Source organism: Ambystoma mexicanum, chromosome 11, assembly GCF_040938575.1.
Source record: "Ambystoma mexicanum isolate Mex_15411 chromosome 11, UKY_AmexF1_1, whole genome shotgun sequence".
In the NCBI taxonomy this organism is placed as follows: Eukaryota; Metazoa; Chordata; class Amphibia; order Caudata; family Ambystomatidae; genus Ambystoma; species Ambystoma mexicanum.
In genome coordinates, this window is record NC_090934.1 from 22,594,478 (window position 1) to 22,615,052 (window position 20,575).

At 46.6% G+C, this 20,575-nt stretch overlaps 1 protein-coding gene across 2 annotated transcripts in view; it reads right to left on the minus strand.

The window, feature by feature from the left end:
* The window catches only part of LOC138503008 (ornithine decarboxylase-like), a 309,800-nt gene that overhangs the window by 184,083 nt on the left and 105,142 nt on the right, over positions 1-20,575 (minus strand). The window lies entirely within an intron of this gene.

The window sequence follows — 20,575 nt, forward strand, 5'->3', positions numbered from 1 at the left end:
CTCCCTGCCAGCAAGGACTCGCCATCTAACAGGGTTTTTTCTGCCGTCACTGGCTTTTTCCCTGGTGTTACGGGACTGGCTCCCCTGGGTCCACCTGACAACTTGTTCCTACCACTGTCAGGGTGGCCTCAAGCGGAGCTCGTCCCTATCTCTACGAGCGCAAGAAGGACAAAAAGGGAAGGAAGAGCACCAAGATGGACGAAGACCCGCAGGAGATCAAGAAGGAGGGGAGAAGAAGACCAAAGACATCTACCCAGGAGGATTCCTCTAAGGAGTCAGGTGAAGAGCTTTCGGGGGTAGTAGTTTCCGATTCTGACAGTTTGCAACGCCCACAAGTCAACATGGCCTCCCTAGAACAGTTCCAGGAGATGGTAGCTGCAATCCAAGGCCTTCAGACTGAAGTACAGAATCTCCGAACCGAAAATGTCAGTCTACGACAACAGATCGCAGTACGAGATGATACTCGGGGCGACTTGCCTCCACAGTCATTCTCTTTTGGGAAATATGATGGCAATCCAAAGCATTTGAAGGAATTCCTGGATGCTTGCATGGTCTATTTTACTTTTAGACCAAAGGCCTACGAACTAGACAGGTCCAAGGTTGGTTTCCTTGTTGCTAATCTCGTCGGAAACGCCTTGGCTTGGGCCACCCCGTTGATATCCCAATCCGATCCAGCAGTCAACGATTATTCCCTGTTTACCCAGCAGATGAGAGCCATATTCGACAGACCTGAGGTTCTGTTTTCCTCTTATGAAGCCCTCTTGGACATTCGTCAAGGGAATCAAGATGTTCAAACTTTTGCTTCTGCTTTCATCAGACTGGCAAAGGATGCAGGATGGCCTGACTCTGCTCAACAAACCCTCTTTCGCCGGGGACTCCATGACGATCTCAAAGACGAGCTAGCCAGAGTGGCTCGTCCAACCTCCTTCCAAGAACTAGTGACTCTGACTCTTCAGCTGGAATACCGACTTCAAGAGCGAAGACAAGAAAGGAGGAGGTTCCGAAACCTTCCTTTTGCCAGTACTACTCCAGTTCCTCTTCCTAATCGGAGCCAGACTGAAGAACCGATGCTGATCGGAACTACTAGAGGCCCCCTGACTCCAGAGGAGAGAAAGAGACGTAGAGATCTGGGTCTCTGCATGTACTGTGGATCTTCTAAGCATTTGCTCCGGAACTGCCCCGAAGTACCTCCAAGACGTTCGGGAAACGCTTCTCCTCGGTCTTGAGCAGGGATAAGAACCGGGCAGAGACGATCAATCCCTGCAACATTACTTGTCAGAAGGCTATAGAAGATGATAACAGATTGTTGGTGTTCACCATTCATCTCACTTTCGAGCCCAATCCACCCGTTGAGGTCTTGGCTATGTTGGACTGTGGTGCTGCGGGTAATTTCATCGATGTCCAGTGGGCTCAAGATCAGGGGGTGCCTTTTCTACAGAAGAGCAGTTCCTTACCCATAGAAGGAGTGGATGGAACTCCACTCTCCTCCGGGCCCATTGTACAAGAAACCATACCCGCTACTATGCTTCTTTTTCAACACCAAGAACAGATTGTTTTCGATGTGATAAGAGCCGCACACTTCCCAATAATACTGGGTATACCATGGCTACGTAAGCATAATCCTACTATAGACTGGTCAGCCAACACTGTATGCTTTTCATCATCTTTCTGTACTTCTTCCTGCCTTCTCCAGACCAATCCGGTTCCTGGTAAGGGAATCCCTACTCGTAAGTCCGCCTCAGTGGTGCAGATGGTGCCGCTCTGCTACCAACAATACGCTGAACTTTTTGAAGACGAATTACCACGCTCTTTACCTCCTCATCGGCCTGAAGACTGCTCCATTGAGTTAAAACCAGGTGCTTCCGTTTCTTTCGGCCGAATGTATCCCATGTCTCTCCCAGAAAGAAGGGCCCTTAAGGAATATCTGGACGCAAACCTTCAGAACGGTCTCATCAGAGAGTCACGCTCCTCTGCCGGAGCATCTATGTTCTTTGTACCCAAGAAAGGGACCTCCGAATTGAGACCGTGTATTGATTACCGAGGTTTGAACTGTATGACTATAAGAGACAGATATCCCATGCCTCTTATAAAGGAAGTACTGGAAGCAGTTGAAGGGGCAAACATTTTCACCAAACTCGACCTTCGAGGTGCCTATCATCTGTTGAGAATCAAGGAGGGAGATGAGTGGAAAACCGCCTTCAGAACTCCTCTGGGACACTTCGAATATCGAGTGATGCCCTTCGGACTGGTAAACGCCCCGGCGGTTTTCCAACGGTTTGTGGACAAGATATTCTCAGACCTGCTTTACTCTTTTGTAGTGGTCTATCTTGACGACATTCTTGTCTTCTCTTCTTCTCCGGCCGAACACCACAGACACGTTGAGCAGGTGTTAAGAAGACTACAAGAGAATCATCTATTGTTAAAGCCAGAAAAGTGCATCTTCGAATCCTCGTCTGTTCCCTACCTAGGCTTTATTCTCTCCAAAGAAGGAGTTCAGATGGATCCCGAGAAGGTGAAAGCAGTACTTTTATGGCCCACTCCTAGCAGCCCTAAGGATATACAGAGGTTCTTGGGTCTCTCGAATTTTTACAGACGCTTTATCCCAAATTTTTCGGAGATCGTGCTACCCATTACCAATCTACTAAAGAAGGGTCAAGAATTTGTATGGGACTCGAAGGCAGAACAAGCTTTCCAGGTACTCAAAGTAGCCTTCACCACTGCGCCCATCCTCATTCAACCCAATCAGTCCCTTCCTTTTGTGGTTGAAACGGATGCCTCTGGAGGTGCCATAGGAGCAGCCTTATTATAGTCCGGTAAGGATGGTATCGAACACCCGGTGGCGTACTACTCCCGTACTCTCACCCCGAGTGAAAGAAACTACTCGGTGTTGGAACGGGAATTGTTGGCCATCCGCCAGGCTTGTGTCGAGTGGAGACATCTGTTACAGGGGGCTGCCCATCCATTTCTGGTGAGAACGGATCATAGGAACCTTAAGGTACTCCAACAAATGGAGTGTTGCAATTCCAGACATGCCCGGTGGGCCTATTTCTTCTCCCAATTTGACTTTGACATCATGTATCTTACAGGGAAGGAGAACGTGTTGGCTGATGCCTTATCCCGGAGACTAGGAGATGAATGCCCAGTAGACGGACACAAACCTGAAGAGATTATTTCGGGGAAAAGGATATTAGGAGCGGTCAATTCATTTCTACAAGAGGTTGAACGTACAACTAGTTCTACCCAGATACCCAACGACCGTCTGTCTTCATTGGAGAAAAGAGGGACAGTGTATTTCTACAAGGACACCCTGTTCCTTCCGTCTAAAGAGCTTCAAATGCAAGCAATGTCTTGGTGTCACGATCTACCTCCTGCTGGCCACAAGGGGCAAGGAGCCACGACCAATTTGGTATCAAGGTATTTCTGATGGCCCACTTTAGCCAAGGATGTAAAGGCTTATGTAGCCGCATGTCCTATTTGCGCCTCCAGTAAGCCCTCTACGCATCGCCCTTTGGGTCTCCTTCAACAAGGACATTTGCCAGCACGTCCTTGGGAACACATTTCTACTGATTTTATTGTGGATCTTCCTCTCTCTATGGGCTCTACCGCCATCATGGTTACCGTAGATTCCCTGAGTAAGATGGCACACTTTTCTCCTCTACCTGGCCTACCATCGGCTCCGGAATTAGCGGAGGTTTTTCTGAGAGATGTGGTTAGGCTTCACGGTCTACCCCAAACTATTGCTTCCGACAGAGGCTCTCAATTCACTTCTCGTTTTTGGTCTACACTGTGCAAGACTCTGGGAATCAGTAGAGCTCTCTCTTCTGGTTATCACCCCCAAAGCAACGGACAAACTGAGTGTCTGAACTCCACTTTAGAACAGTACCTTCGTTGTTTCTGTGGTCAAGAACAGGAGAGTTGGAAGTATTTTCTCTCCACAGCGGAATTCGCCTACAATAATACAGTACACTCTTCCCTGGGAACCAGTCCATTCTTTTTCTCCTATGGCTTTCATCCCATGCATATTCCCTTGGTCGGAATACCATCGACTGCTGTCCCAGCGGTTGACCAAAGGCTTAGTGAACTAAAACGTATACAAGGGGAGGCTAAGAAGAACTTGGAGACTAGCAGGGAGCTCCAAAAGAAGTACGCTGACAGGAAGAGATCTCAAAACCCCAAATGGACTGTTGGCACTAAAGTTTGGTTGTCCACTAAATTCTTGCCACGCTGGTTACACCCAGGGAAGTTTTCTGCCAGATTCATTGGGCCTTTCCCCATTTCCGCACAGATCAATCCGGTGGCCTTTCGCCTGAAACTTCCTCACAGTATGAAGTGCATCCATCCTGTGTTCCACTCGTCCCTTCTCAAGGCCTATCTATCAGATCCGCATGGTCGGACAGTGCCACGCTTATCGATTCCCGATAATCCAGAACCTGAGGAATACGAGGTGGAGAGGCTGGTGGATTCTCGCTACAGACATGGTACAGTTCAGTACCTGGTACATTGGAAAGGGTACTCCTCTGCAGAGCGTACCTGGGAACCTAGAAGCCACATCCATGCCCCTCGCTTGTTACGTCTTTTTCACCGCCTTCATCCGGGTAAGCCCGGGGGACCCCAGATGAGAAGGGGGCATACTGTCACAACGTGACCCTGGACACTGTGGAAAAGATGGAGGCTTGCTTAGGCACCTTGCGGTCCTTACCGTTCTAGTCTTTTTGGTCCTTTTCCTTTAAAAGGTAGCCACGCCCACAACGCTGTGCGTTGCAACTCGCATTGTCAGCCTTTCGCTAACTTCGCCTGCAGTGCCGCTCCTTGTGCTTGGTCCTTTGATACTTTCTTCCTAGTACTCAGCCCGCTTCGGCTTTCCCTGTTTCTAGGCTCTTTCCTTTTGTACGGGGTTCCGTACTATAAAGCTATCCTTCGCGCCATTTTGCGATTTCTCTCCGGCTGGCGCTCTCTCCCTCTCCCTGGCGCTTGATTCCTTACTCTTGTTCACCCGCCTTTGCTCCCGCTCGCTCTATCCCTTCCTTGCTCGATCCCGCTTCTGTTTGCTCTCTCATTCTCCACTCTCTCTCGCTCTCCTGTACCAGCTCTCTCTCTCTCTCTCCCTGGCGCTTGATTCCTTACTCTTGTTCACCCGCCTTTGCTCCCGCTCGCTCTCTCCCTTCCTTGCTCGATCCCGCTTCTGTTCGCTCTCTCATTCTTCACTCTCTCTCGCTCTCCTGTACCAGCTCTCTCTCTCTCCCTCTCTTCACTCTTACCTGCAGTATAGCCTTGTCTTCCCTCCTGACAGCTCGTGTACAGCCTCCGCTTTTGCTTTCCTTGGATCGCAGTGGACTCTCATCCAATCCTTTTCGACATCAGTCTACCTCGTCCGGTAATACTTGGATTCAAGTACTGTTACTGTATACCATTCACCGGCCTCTTCCACTTCTGACACACTCCCTGCCAGCAAGGACTCGCCATCTAACAGTGTTTTTTCTGCTGTCACTGGCTTTTTCCCTGGTGTTACGGGACTGGCTCCCCTGGGTCCAACTGACAGCTTATTCCTACCACTGTCAGGGTGGCCTCAAGCGGAGCTCGTCCCTATCTCTACGAGCGCAAGAAGGACAAAAAGGGAAGGAAGAGCACCAAGACGGACGAAGACCCGCAGGAGATCAAGAAGGAGGGGAGAAGAAGACCAAAGACATCTACCCAGGAGGATTCCTCTAAGGAGTCAGGTGAGGAGCTTTCGGGGGTGGTAGTTTCCGATTCTGACATCCCTTTATGGTCAACATCACCGCACCCTTCCGTTCCCTGATTTCACACCTTCCAGTAACCCCGCTGCCAATGCCAGTGCCCGCGACCTCGTCACGGTCCATGCCCAGACCCTCGTTCATCTGCGGGAGGCCCAGTCAACTATGAAGGCCGTTGCCGATAGGATGCGGGTGGAGGCTTCTGCTTACCGCGTGGGTGAACGGGTTTGGTTATCCTCTCGCCATTTACGCATCCCTGGATGCTGTAAACTTCTCCCTCGATTTGTTGGTCCTTATCGAGCTTCCAAGGTCTTGAATCCGGTGGCCTATCACTTTGCGATCCCCTCTGCCTGGTGCATTCATCCGGTATTTCATGCCTCCCTACTCAAATCATGCCCTGACCCTACCTGTATTGTTTCCCCTCCTGCTCCTGTTTTGTTTGGTGTCCCCCGATGTGTTCGAGGTCAGCGCCATTCTGGCTTCGCGTCTCTTTAGGGGGCGGTTACAGTACCTTGTGGACTGGTTGGGTTACAGCCCTGAGGACCGCTCTTGGGTTCCCTCTTCGGAAGTTCATGCCCCTCAGTTGTTTGCCTGTTTCCCCTCTAGATCCCAATTACCTTCACATACCCGACGGCAGCAGTTGAGTGACAAAACCTGGCACACCCGGAAGAGGAGAGGCTTGAATGGCAACCCGGGATCCTTGCGACCCTTCCTCCACTGGCAATTACCATGGCGTTCAACTATGTTGTACCGTGGACATCGGCAGTACATGGGGGCACGTAGGTCCCCGCGTCACGTGGTCAGGAAGTAGCGGTTCCCATTAGCAACACGGAACACGTGGCACGGAGCACGCGCCACGTGACTCAAAGTCATGTGACTGATCCTTGCAGTCAAAAGGATCGGGTTAACGCGCAAACAACGCTTCACAGCTGCTTCTTGCGAGTACTGTTTGGCATTTCGTTATTTTGGATTTCTACGGCTACTTTGACCACAGACAGTTGTACGGACTTCTTTGCCTCTCCTTGGATTTGCCACACTGTTTTGTCTTTTCTGGAACTTCCGACCCTTGGCTCCGTTGCCTGGTTATTGATTTGGACTCCCCTGAAACTCATGTTACCTCCCGACTCCTGTCCTCGGATTATTCATCAGACTGCCTACGGATCTACCTGTTTATGCACTCTGACCATTGTTCCTCTCTGCTGGCTCAGGTGTTTAAACTCCATCCAGAGTGCTTCTCAAACACTTACCTGTCTTCTGCTGCCGCCGGTTATCTGCAGACCCCTGCCCCATTTACTCCACCCAGGGTATCCGTCCACCTTCCTTGGGTAAGCCTTCTAGTGTTCCTTCCCTGCTGCTCTGATTGGTACTGCATTGCCATTGTCTGATATAATCATTGGTTGCCTTATAGTGGTCGGGGGGTCCTTCTGGCGTTCCTGGTTCCAGTCTGACGCCACTCTACACCTGTGGCCTCAAGGATTGCACGGGCAATTATATTGCTATCTTCCCGTGTGGTGCTTGAGGACGGAGGTTCTATAATCTGCATGACCATCAAGTCAGAACAGAGAAATGGAGTTGAATCATGAACTAGAAAGGAAAAAGTTATCTCTTGAAAATGCTTCTCTCCCAGAGTCCTCTAGGTCTTCCAGTCCTAAGAGACCCCGTATGCCTAAAGAAATTGTGGGTATGTATGAGGTTAAGCTTGATATTTTGGATTGGTTGGCAATGTTTGAATATAACCATGGGATTCGAGGTCTTACAGGGAATCAGTTGCTTCCCTGGCTTTTCTCTAGGCTACCTCCTGTTGCATCTGATGTGGTAATGGAGTTGGTGGAGGTGGATAAGATGGATCATGAGTGTGTGAAGCTAGCTTTAATTGCTAGATTTGGGAAGACCCCTTCCCAGTACCTTACGAGGTTTAGGACCCTCTAAAAGCATGATGGTACTGCTTGGGCTTCCTGGGTATGTGAAAAACTTAGATGGTTGGGTTAAGGGTTACAGAGTGAACACCTATGAAGGTATGAAGAATCTTGTTATGTTGGAGTCAATTTATGATGCCTGGTCTCCTGAGCTCAGAAAGCACTTGGCTGATTCTAAGGAGATAGATCCAAAGAAGCTAGTTACGGCTTCTTACTTGTGGGTTGCCAACAGGCTACTCACAAGGATTCTGGGGCAACTCAGAAGAAGGATGAGGGAAAGCAGCCAAAGAAAGATAACAAGGAGAATTCTAATACCTCCAATCCAAAAGAGGGCCACAAACAGCAACATATGGGTAAACCACAAGGGAAACCGAATCAGGCTAGTGTACCATCTGGACCCAAACCAGATGGAGGCCAGAACAAACCCCCATTCATCAAGATATTTGGGAAATGTTATGTTTGTGGGTCAACTGACCATGTGAACCGGGATCCCAGATGTAAGGGCAAACCTTCAGGGGTCCACACTGTCTCCTTAGCCTTCTCCCCAGAGGAAGAAGTACCTATGGAAAGTGGACACCTTCACCTACTAGCTGATGAACCCATGACAGTCTCAGCTAGTGTTTCTTTAGTGTCCCTGGGCTTGTGGGAACAACATAATTTAGATGTCTATAATTCCATCCCAGATAATACTAAAGAGTATTATAAAGATATGGTTCTTGTGAATGGTCAGGAGACCCCTGCCGTCAGAGACACTGGAGCCAGCATAACTGTGGTGGATGAATCATTTTCCAAGGTGGAGGATGTTGCTAAGGCACCCAAATGCCTCACCAAGTTAGCTGGAGGCCCTGTGCAAATGTTTCCCCTGTTACCAGCTCTCATCCAGTGTAATGATATGACTGTCAAGATACCTGTTAGTGTGCAGAGTGAAGTGCCTGGTAGAGTTCTGTTGGGTAATGACCTGAAAACTCTTGGAGTTGTGTCAAGTACCCCCAGGCCTCCCAGTAAGAGGAGACAGGAGCCTACTAGGCCTGCAAGGGAGAGAACCTTGAGAGGCTCTCCAGAGGAGTTGATAGGGGAACCTATCACTCACACTGCACAGGAGTTGCTCATTGCTATTTCTAGAAAGACAGAGGCAAAGGAGAAACCCAAGACCTCAAAGAAAAAGTCAGACAGCACCCCTGTGCTACCAACGAGGACATCCCCAAGATTGTCCAAGATCACACCTGTGATCCCTCCATCTGCGGAGGCAGAGTGTGAGGTACCACCCTATGTGGTTGAGCCAGTTTCTGAAGAATCAGATCTAGAAGAAGACACTGTTTTAGTGGGAGATCTTGAACCTGTTGACCATCCTGAGCTGCAGTCTTTACTGGAAGAAGGTGGACCCAACAGGGCACACTTCAGCAGAGGACAAAGAGAGTGTCCTACTCTCGAAGGTCTTCGACAACAGGCTGCTAACCAACTTGATGGGCAAGAAGTTGGAAAGCACAGGTTAAGCTGGGAGGATGGCCTCTTCTGCAGTGAACCGACTGAGTATATCCCTGGAGACTGCAAAAGAATTGTAGTGCCCCTTGCCAACAGACTCCAGTTCCTACAGTTGGCCCATGAGATACCTTTGGCTGGTCATTTGAGTTTCAAAAAGACCAAGGAAAGGCTATCCTTATACTTCCACTAGCCTAAGATGGGCTCAGAAGTTGACAAATTCTGTAGAAGCTGTCACACATGCCAAACCTCTGGCAAGAGTGGAGCCAAGAATGTGGCACCCCTGGTGCCTCTCCCAGTGGTGGGAGTTCCTTTTGAGAGGGTGGGCATCTACGTTGGTGGTCCCCTTGACCCTCCCACATCTTCAGGGAACAGGTTTATCCTGGTTGTAGTAGACATGCTACAAGATACCCAGAAGCCATACCTATGAGAACTGTTACGGCTCAGGCTGTGGCTAAGGCTCTACTTGGTATTTTTACCAGAGTATAATTTCCTAAGGAAGTGATATCCGACAGTGGATCCAATTTTATGTCCCACTACATGCAAGCCATGTGGAAAAACTGTGGTGTCACTTACAAGTTCTCTACAGCCTACCATCCAAGACAAATGGACTGGTAGAGGGGTTTAATTGTACTATGAAGAGCATGATAGGTGCTTTAGAAGAACCCCTTAAAAGAAAGTGGGACCTTCTACTGCCATGCCTTCTCTTTGCTTATAGAGAAGTCCCTCAGGAGGGAGTTGGATACAGTCCCTTTGAACTTCTCTATGGACATCCAGTCAGAGGTCCATTGGCCCTGATCAAGGAGGGGTTGGAGAGCGCTCCTTCCCCCAAGCCAGTCAGAGTGACTGACTATGTGATAGGTCTCCGGAGGAGAATGTCACACATGATGGCAGAAGCTAGTGATAACTTAAATGCAGGTCAGGCTCTGGTCAAACATTGGCATGACCAGAAGGCCAGCATGTTTGAGTTTACTGAAGACCAGCTTGTATTAGTTATGGTGCCAACAAGGCAGAGGGCCTTGCAGGACAAATGGATAGGACCCTTCAAGGTTATGGGCAAACTTGGAGGTGAACTATTTGGTGGACTTAGGCAGACCTAAGGAGGCTCCCAGAGTCTTTCACACCAACCGTTTGAAGGCATATGTCTCGAGACCAGAAGTGGGAGATTTGCTTCTAGCTTCAGAGCTCAAGAGGAGGAGAAGAACAAACCTCTACCTGACCCACTCTGAGGCCAACCTTTGGATGAGAAAATAGAAGGAGTCAATCTCTCTTCTCAACTGACTTCTGAACTGCAGGAGGAGTGCAAATTTCTGTTAAATCAGTTTGCCTCCCTGTTTTCACTATCACCAGGCCCGACCCCTTGGGGCCAGCATGATATTCTCACTGGTGACTGTTTACCTGTGAAAAGCAGAGGTTACAGGATTTCAGAACATGTGAGAACCCACATCAAAGAAGAGGTCAACAAGATGCATGATCTCGGGGTTATAGAGCCCTCTACTAGTCCATGATCTAATCCAGTTGTTCTAGTACCAAAGGCAGTAACCAAGGAGTTGAGATTCTGTGTGGACTATAGAGCTCTAAATACAGTCACTAAGACTGATGCCCATCTTATGCCATGAACTGGTGGATAGACTTGGTTCAGCCAAGTACCTCAGTACATTTGATCTAACGTCAGGCTATTGGAAAATAGCCCTGACAGACCATGCCAAGGAGAAAACTGCATTCTCTACCCCAGCAGTCCTCTACCAGTTCAAGGTTATGCCTTTTGGATTAAAGAATGCACCTGCTACATTCCAAAGGATGGTCAATCAAGTTCTGAATGGGATGGAGGACTTCTGCATGGCATACTTGGATGACATTGCAGTGTTCGGTCCTACATGGAAAGAACATATTGATCACTTAGGATATGTTTTGCAGGCTCTTGAGCAGGCCCATCTGAACATAAAGGCAAGCAAATGTCAAATTGGTCAGTGCAAAGTGGTCTACCTTGGTCATGAGGTAGGAGGAGATGAAATAAGGCCATTGCCCAGCAAAGTACAAGCTGTGCAAAACTGGGCCACCCCTACTACTCAAACCCAAGTGAGGTCTTTCCTAGGTCTCGCTGGGTACTACAGGAATTTCATAGAGAACTATGGGACCATAGCTTCTCCCTTGAATGTGATCTCCTCTCCAAAATTTCCTAAAAAGGTTAGATGGAATGAGGAGTGCACTCAAGCCTTTCAAAACCTGAAGAAAGCCCTTTGTCATGCTCCAGTCCTAAGAGCTCCTGACTATCACCAACCCTTCATTGTGCAGACAGATGCCTCCAATACAGGTATAGGTGCAGTCCTTAGTCAACTGGATGAGAAAGGTAGGGAGCACCCCATTTGCTTCATCAGTAGGAAATTGAAGGAACCAGAAACAAGGTGGGCAACCATAGAGCGTGAATGTTTGCCATTGTGTGGTCTCTGAAGAAGTTTAGACCATACTTGTATGGATCTACTTTTGTGATACAGACAGACCACCTACCCTTGGGATGGTTAATGCAAATGAAAGGGGAAAACCCAAAACTTCTGAGATGGTCAATCTGCCTGCAAGGGTTTGATTTTTCCATTGAGCACAGAACAGGATGTCACCACCAAAATGCTGATGGTCGCTCTAGGATGTTTTTAACCAACTAGAGGTAGAGATTCATCCAGGAGTGGATTAAATCCCTCCTGTCCCTTAGTCTGGGGGGTGGGGGGCGAGTGTTAGGGAGAATCCTCAAGAATGGCTAATTTCCCTTACCTGCTGAGTCCCTCATCAGCTTTGCTGGATTTCTAGGATTTATTTTTTTCACCTGGTAAGAGTGTGAGCCCTTTTTCCCACTCTTACATTTGTTTTGCTGTGTGTGTTTAACATTTTCTTGTGTTCATAGACTGTGGAGCCTCACCTACTCCATAGGCATCATATTTTAGGCATCATCCTGAAGGTCTGGGTAGGCAGGATGTGAGGGAGGGGTTTTAGGACCACTGCCATGGGTTCCCTTGGAAACCCAAGTCACACTCCTGTTTGATTGGCTAGGTGACTGTCCCGGCGGGACAGGCACCTTGCTGTGTGATTGACAGCCAGGCTGTGTGAATGGAGGAAAACTGCATAAAAAGCAAGTCTCTGGGTCTGGAAAGGCAGAGTCGACACTGGAATGAAAGAACCGACAAGGAGCTGATGGAAGAGGACACCTACAACGACTGAACCGCCAGGTCAAGCCCTGCTGCAGGTCCGAATCTTCAAGCTCCAACGACAGAGAAGATCTACCAGGAATCCTCTTCTCCTGAGCTGGTGGGACCAACCAGTTTACCGAAACTGTAAGCCAGGAATTCCTCTGGTCGAATATGCAGTACAGATCTACAGTGAACCAGATAGCCAGGAAGGTCGGACCCTGCTTGGGTTTTAAGGAGCGCACCTTTTATTCGTTGCTTTGCTCTGCTGCTGGTTTCTTCCCTGGGCAGTGCAGGACCCTCCAGACTTCCTGTCAGTCTTCATGTCAGTCCGACAGTCGCTTCAGGAAGCGTGAGCCTGAAAGAACTGCCAGGAACTTCTGCCTCAGCTAATGCTTCTTCTCCATTTAAAGGTACTGTGCAAATCCAGTTGTTCGTTTCGACCAGCCGCAGTGAAGGTGTGTGAAACCTTTCGCCAATCCGAGGGCTTGTCCTTCTCTACTCTTTAAACTAACTTTTCAGCCGACCAACTTCGTCCGGAACTCTTGGCAAAGACTTAACCTCGAACTACCCTGAACTGTGTGATCTTGAGCAAAAGACTTTTATCCTATTGACTTTGGCCCTAAGCCTTTTTGATTTGATTCCATCACTGTAGTTCCTCTTTCTAGATTGCCCTGCTTACTTACCTGTTGGTGCTGCTCAATTATTACCTAACTTTGTCTTTCCCTCCCTTTTTAAATTAGTGGAGTGCCATTTTGCTCATACTTCATTTTTGAGTTTAACTTGTCCAGAATCTACTGGGAGTGGTGTGGTGTATTAAGAGTGTGATTTTCCAACTGATTTACTTTAGTGAAATGTTTTAAAACTGATGTGTAAATAAACGTATATTCTTTTACTCAGAAACCTTGAGTCAGTGTTTGCTTGAACCATAGTCATTGCTGTCCTTTGTGTAACTATTTTATACTGCTCACTTGCTCTTGAGGTAAGTCTGGCTGCTCTGCCATCGCTACCACTTTACTGTGTAGTACAGGCTTGTACCAAAGATGAAATTGCACTGTCACTTGTAGTCTTAATTGTGTGTGGTGTTCCCAAAGGGTACTGCATATAATTCTGCCTAACAGGCATCAGACCCAAGGTAGAGTTAGTAAACACCATTATAAATGTTGCCAGTCCTACTAATAAGGACAATTTGATTTCATTTTTGGGTATGGCAGAGTATTATACAAAGTTTATACCTGATTTAGCAAGCAAAAGTTTTGAAATCAGGACATTGGTCAAGAAAAATATCAGGTTCGAATGGAATGAACAATGTGAATCAGAATTCAGTAAGATAAAACTGGATCTTAATAATGCTCCCACGTTGAGGTCATTTAATCCCAACAAAAGAAGCATTATTACCACGGATGCCAGCAATCATGGCACAGGGGCTGTCTTATCCCAAATTGAAGGGGGATAGCCTATTGTTTGTGCCTCAAGAGTTTTGAGAGTGGCAGAATGCAATTATTCGACAATAGAGAAGGAATTGTTGGCAGTCAAGTGGTCCATTGAAACATTGTGAACATTTATATGGGGTACAAACTTCATTGTGAGATCGTATCACAAACCATTAAAAGAAATTCTTATGACCAAAGAGTTGGATAAGATCTCTTCCAGAATTAGAAAATGGGTAGCAGGGCTACAAGAGTATAATTGGGAGGTAGAATATGCCCCGGTGTCAAGAACAGATCTGCTGACTGTCTTTCTAGGTTGACAAATGTTATTGATGATTGTGATGATGATGAGAATGAGGAAGAACAAGTATTATATGTCAATCAGGAGATAGTTTCAGAGCAGGAGTGGATGCAGGCAATGGCATCTGTGTAGTACTATAGAAAGTAAAATAATATTTGATGAATGGTGTAAAGAGCAATGAAATTAGGAAGGGAGATATTCCTGAAGTAGTCAGACTAATAATTGATGAGATGCATATGAAAAACAATGTGATTTTCAGAGGGGAATACAGTTTATTCTCCAGTCGAAATAAGAAATAGAATTGTACAACTGGCACATGAAGGGCACCAGGGTATGACAAAGAGAAAACAACTTGTTAGACAAGACTATTGGTGGCCAGGTATGGACCTGGAGGTGGAGAGACTCATTAGAGAATGCTGTGAGTGTGACAATTCAGCCAAAGGGTACATCGCGAGACAAGAACCGATGACAGTGATGTCCATACCTAGTATTCCATGGGAACGAGTTGGATTGGACATTGTAGGTCCAGTAAAAAGTGAAGGGACTTTGAAGTATATAGTGCTCATAGACATTTTATCCAGATTGGTAGAAATTGAATGGGTTCAAAATGTATGTTCTAAAGACATCATCTCATTTTTGGGTGTCATTTTTAGAAGGGAAGGATTTACCACAACCATCATCACAGATAATGGTGTACAGTTAGTGTCAGAAGAGATGACATTATTCCTTAAAGGTAATGGCGTTCTACATAGCATCCTCAAACAAATGGAATTGTTCAGAGATTTAAAAAAGTTATTAAGAGTAGTGTTAGCGGAGCTTTGGCAGGTAAAGGTGACTGGACGCAGGCGCTGGAAGATACAATATCTGCTCATAGGTTTACACCGCATTCCACCACAGGCATATCACAGTTTGAGATGTTGAGAGGCAGAAAACCAAATACAAGAGTTTGTCCGTCTTGGTTGGGTAGAGCTCAAAAGAAAGATATTGATTTTCAAGGATGTGAAAAACAAAATATTTCACACACAGGTCCAGAATAAGAGATATTTTGATGCCAGAAAGGCAGTAAAAGAATGCAATGTAAAAGTGGGTGATTGGGTGGGAGTGAAACTTCTCCAAACTTCCTCTAGCAGTCATGTAAAATTTCTATTTTTTATTTATTTATTACATTTGTTATACGCCCAGACCCTGAGGTATCACAGCGTAGTTACACAGAATGGAAAAAAAATGCAGGCTTGGAGTAAAAACACATCAAAAATAAAATATAAACTTGGAATGCAACTGAGCAAAACAGGGCATGATACATGAACAGTATTATAAACTGTTATATACGGGGGCAGATAGGTTCGGTCTGCACTGGTCTGGTTCTATGATCATGTTAGAATTGATTGAATAACAGGTTTTTAGTGGGTATGAATTTACATTCTTGATATTGCTGGGAAGGGAGTTCCAGTGCCTTGGAGCGAGAACTTTGAAACTGCTCCCGTCTGCTTTTTCTCTTTTGTATCGTGGGATATCGAGGTTTTCGCTGTTATTGGATCTGAGGAGTCTGGTGTAATTTTTCTGGTTAACTGCATTGAGGAGGTATTTTGGCGCTTTGCTGTTGATACATGCATGGGTGATGCTGAGGGTTTTAAATAGTATTCTTGCTTTGATGGGGAGCCAGTGGTTGGTTCTCCTAATGTTGGAGATGTGGTCTGATTGTTTCATTCCTAGTGCTGCTCGCAGGGCTTTATTTTGCATCAGTTGGAGTTTTGCTAGGTTGGAGTTGGATGTGCCTAGGTAGAGGATATTACAGTAGTCAAGTTTCGAAAGTATGAGAGCTCTTGCTAGGGTGACACAGTTGTTGGCTGAGAGGAATTTGCGGCTAAGGGAGATGAGCTTGGATGTGTAGGAGGTGGAGGAGGCTAGGGTGTTGATTTGTTTGGTCATAGTTAGGGTGGAGTCTAGGTAGACACCTAGTGTCTTCACTTATTTAAGTACTGGGATAGTAGTACCATCGATGATGAAGGATGAATAGGCAAGCTGAAGGGAAGCAATTTTGGCTGCAGATCCTAGTATGAGTAACTCTGTTTTGTCATCATTGAGACAAAGGCTATTGTTAGCCATCCAGTTTTGCATTAGTGAGTAGATATCATTAATAAGGAGTGTGACATGCTCGTGGTTCCCTGTTATGGGGATAAAGATCTGTGCATCATCTGCAAAACTGGTGTAGATGACACCCATAGCATCCAGTGCTGCAAAGAGTAGCTTGGTGCACGCGTTGCAAAGTGTAGGCGATAGGCAGGACCCTTGTGGGACACCTAAAGGGACTGGTAGGGGATCAGCTGCTTCTTTGGCGATGGCCACTCTTGAGGTCCTCTCTGCGAGGAAGGATTTGACCCAGTTAGTAGCATTGTTTGATAGATTAAAGTTATTGGCTAGGGCGGCACAGAGTTTGTCATGGTCCACCAAATCTAAAGCCGCTGATAGGCCTCGTAGCATACGTAGACATAGTTTACCTGATTCTCTGGAAGCATCCATTTGGATCTTTAGGTCAAGTAAGGCTGCTTCCGTACTGTGATTAGGGCAGAATCCTGACTGACGGTCCCCCAGTAGTTGGTTACTTTCTAAATGGTTTTGGATCTGAAAGTAGGCTATTTTGTCGATGATTTTCAAAAGAAAAGGGACAGTGGTTATTGGGCGGTAGTTGGTGGGGATGGATGGGTCCAGGGTGGGTTTCTTGAATGGACCCATACAGGTAAAGGGGAGGTTCCATGGATCTGTGATAGTTTCGGATGGTAGGGTGTGGAATGTCAATGGGGTATGTAAGACTTATAACCCAGTATCTGTGAGAAAGAGGCTGGATAATAGGAACACAGATGGTGCAAGGAACTTTAAGGACCAAAAGGAAAATCAGATGCAAAGGGCAACAAATGAACGAATGAAACATGTATGTGATAAACCATCATATGTAATGGACTATGCGAGTTAAACCTTTATCAGTAGAATGTTATGTATACAAGGTTAGAAACTGCAAGTTATTTATGTATATTCAACACGCTTTAGTATTTGTTGTGTTATCCATGACAATGTTTATTTCAGTTATATTGTTAGGTGAATGACTTATATTGACAAGGGTAGGTTCATTTCTTTAAGTTCAGTGTTTTATGTTTAAAGGAGGGAGGTGTGTAATATCTTACTGTGTCATCATGAGCAGCTGTGGAATATGGAATATGGAATGCATGGGGAAAGATGTTTAGTAGAAATGTTCAGGGCTCAGTGCAGTTGCTTTGCTGAGAGAGCCGGTGGGCATTAGATGATACTCAATAAACCACAGCAACTACCATATCAATATTGCGTGGAGAGTGTCATTTCAAGATCCCATAGAGAGTGGCCAGAGTGAGGGGAAGAAAGAGGGAGCATGAGTCCCAATGGGAAGGATCTCAGTCTTGCTGGAATGAATAGCAGAAAGGCAGTCAGGAATGATGGAGGAAGTAAGGAAATTTCAGAGGGAGGTTTGAAGAAGAGTTGTGGGTCATCTGCATAACACTGAAGTTAGGGGAGAAAGTGGAAATTAGGTCAGCCAGCAGAGCAAGATAGGTGTTAAAGAGCCAAGGAGAAATGCTGGAGCCCTGGGGAATACCACGGGTGGAGATAGAGGTGGGAAAGGAGATAATCAGGTAGGGATGGCCTTTGAGGAAGGGGTGACAACAGAAGTGATCCAGACAAATGTGCACAATTCTTACCGTAGACCATCCAGAAGTGGGCACATACCTACAGATGAGGAACACTAGAACAGATGAGACCTCTAGAAATGGACGTGATACCTCACATGACACCTCCCAAATTGGGACAATTAAATGGAGAGCTCCGGAGAAAGGCACAACACTTCAAATCAGTGCCCCCAGAAGTGGGTACTATACATAACACAAGCCTTCCAGGAGTGGGTACAAAATAATAGATGAGACTTCCAGGAGTGCGCAGAATATAAAAAAGGAGGCCCCAAAAAAATACATAATACTTCATGAGTCCTCCAGAAGTGTGTACAATACAACATATGAGACTTCTCAGAGTAGCCAAAATAAAACAGGTGCGACCTCCAGAAATGAACATGATACCTCACATGAGACCTACTGACGTGGGCATAACACAACAGATGAAACCTCCGGGAAATGGACACAATACTTCACATGATATTTCCAGAACTGGACAGAGTACTTTACACGAGACCTACGGACTAGACAGAGTACAACTGATAAGTCCCCCAGAACTTGATAAAGTACTTGACACGACATCCCTGGAGTGGGCACAATACACTAGACGAGACTCCATGAACTCGAAACAGTACTTCACAAGATATCCAGAAGTCTGCATAGCATTCTACATAGCACCTCCAGAAGATGGCACAATACGACAGATCAGACGTACATCGCCCGACACAAGACTTCACATGGGACCTCCATGAGAAGGGACAATAAAAGAGTTGAGACTATCAGCAATGGACACAATACTTTATATGAGGCCTACTGAAGTGGGCATAACACAACAGATGAAACCTCTGCAAATGGACACAATACTTCACATGAGACCTACTGAAGTGGCCATAACACAACAGATGAAACCTCTGCAAATGGACACAATACTTCACATGAGACCTACTGAAGTGGCCATAACACAACAGATAACACCTCCAGAACTGGCCACAATACTTCAAATGGGACCTCCAGAACTGGCCACAATACTTCCAATGGGACCTCCAGAACCGGCCACAATACTTCCAATGGAATATCCAGAACTGGCCACAATACTTCCAATGGGACCTCCAGAACTGGCCACAATACTTCAAATGCGACCTCCAGAACTAGCCACAATACTTCAAATGAGACCTCCACAACTGGCCACAATACTTCCAATGGGACCTCTAGAGCTGGCCACAATACTTCCAATGGGACCTCCAGAACTGGCCACAATACTTCCAGTGGGACCTCCAGAACTGGCCACAATACTTCCAATGGGACCTTCAGAAATGGCCACAGTACTTCAAATGAGACCTCCAGAACTGGCCACAATACTTCCAATGGGACCTCCAGAACTGCCCACAATACTTCAAATGACAACTCCAGAACTGGCCACAATACTTCAAATGGGACATCTAGAACCGGCCACAAAACGTCCAATGAGACTTCCAGAACTGGCCACAATACTTCCAATGGGACCTCCAGAACTGGCAACAAAACTTCAAATGAGACCTCCAGAACTGGCTACAATACTTCCAATGTGACCTCCAGAACTGGCCACAATTCTTCAAATAGGACATCCAGAATTGGCCACAATACTTCCAATGGGACCTCCTGTATTAGCCACAATACTTCAAATGGGACCTCCGGAACTGGCCACAGTGCTTCAAATGGGACATCCAGAACTGGCCACAATACTTCCATTGGGACCTCCAGAACTGGCCACAACACGTCAAATGAGATCTCCAGAACTGGCCACAATACTTAAAATGGGACCACCAGAACTGGCCACAATACTCAAATGGGACCTCCAGAACTGTCCACAATACTTCAAATGGGACCACCAGAACTGGCCACAATATTCAAATGGGACCTCCAGAACTGGCCACAATGCTTCAAATGGGACCTCCAGAACTGGCCACAATACTTCCAATGGGACCTCCAGAACTGGCCACAATACTTGAAATGGGACCGCCAGAACTGGCCACAATACTCAAATGGGACCTCCAGAACTGGCCACAATGCTTCAAATAGGACCTCCAGAACTGGCCACAATACTCAAATGGGACCTCCAGAACTGGCCACAATGCTTCAAATAGGACCTCCAGAACTGGCCACAATACTCAAATGGGACCTCCAGAACTGGCCACAATGCTTAAAATGGGACATCCAGAACTGGCCCAATACTTCAAATGGGACCGCCAGAACTGGCCACAATACTCAAATGGGACCTCCAGAACTGGCCACAATGCTTCAAATAGGACCTCCAGAACTGGCCCAATACTCAAATGGGACCTCCAGAACTGGCCACAATGCTTAAAATGGGACATCCAGAACTGGCCCAATACTTCAAATGGGACATCCGGAAGTGAACATAGCACTAAATATGAGCTCTACAAAAACAGACCCGAAACTTTACATGAGACCTCCAAACGGATAAATAACGCAACATATAAGACCTCCAAAACTAGGGACAGTACTTCACATGAGACTCCAGAACTGCACACACGGGAAAGTCAGAACTGGAAACTGTACTTGAGATGAGACCTCTAGGAGTGGGAACAATGCAACAGAGGTGATCTCCAGAAACTGACATGACGCTTGAAATAAGGACGTTCAAACAATGTGAATAGTCTTCTTGAAGCGTCACCATGAATTGGCACAGTGTTAATGCAGCCACAGGTGTGTGATTGTTATACCTCTAGCCTACACCCAACTTTTCTGTTACTTTTCTCATGGACTTGCCACACTTTTCCTAAACTTTGCTTGCTAACTAGAAGACTGCATGTTGACATCCCTCTATGCTGACTGCCAAGGCCACACAT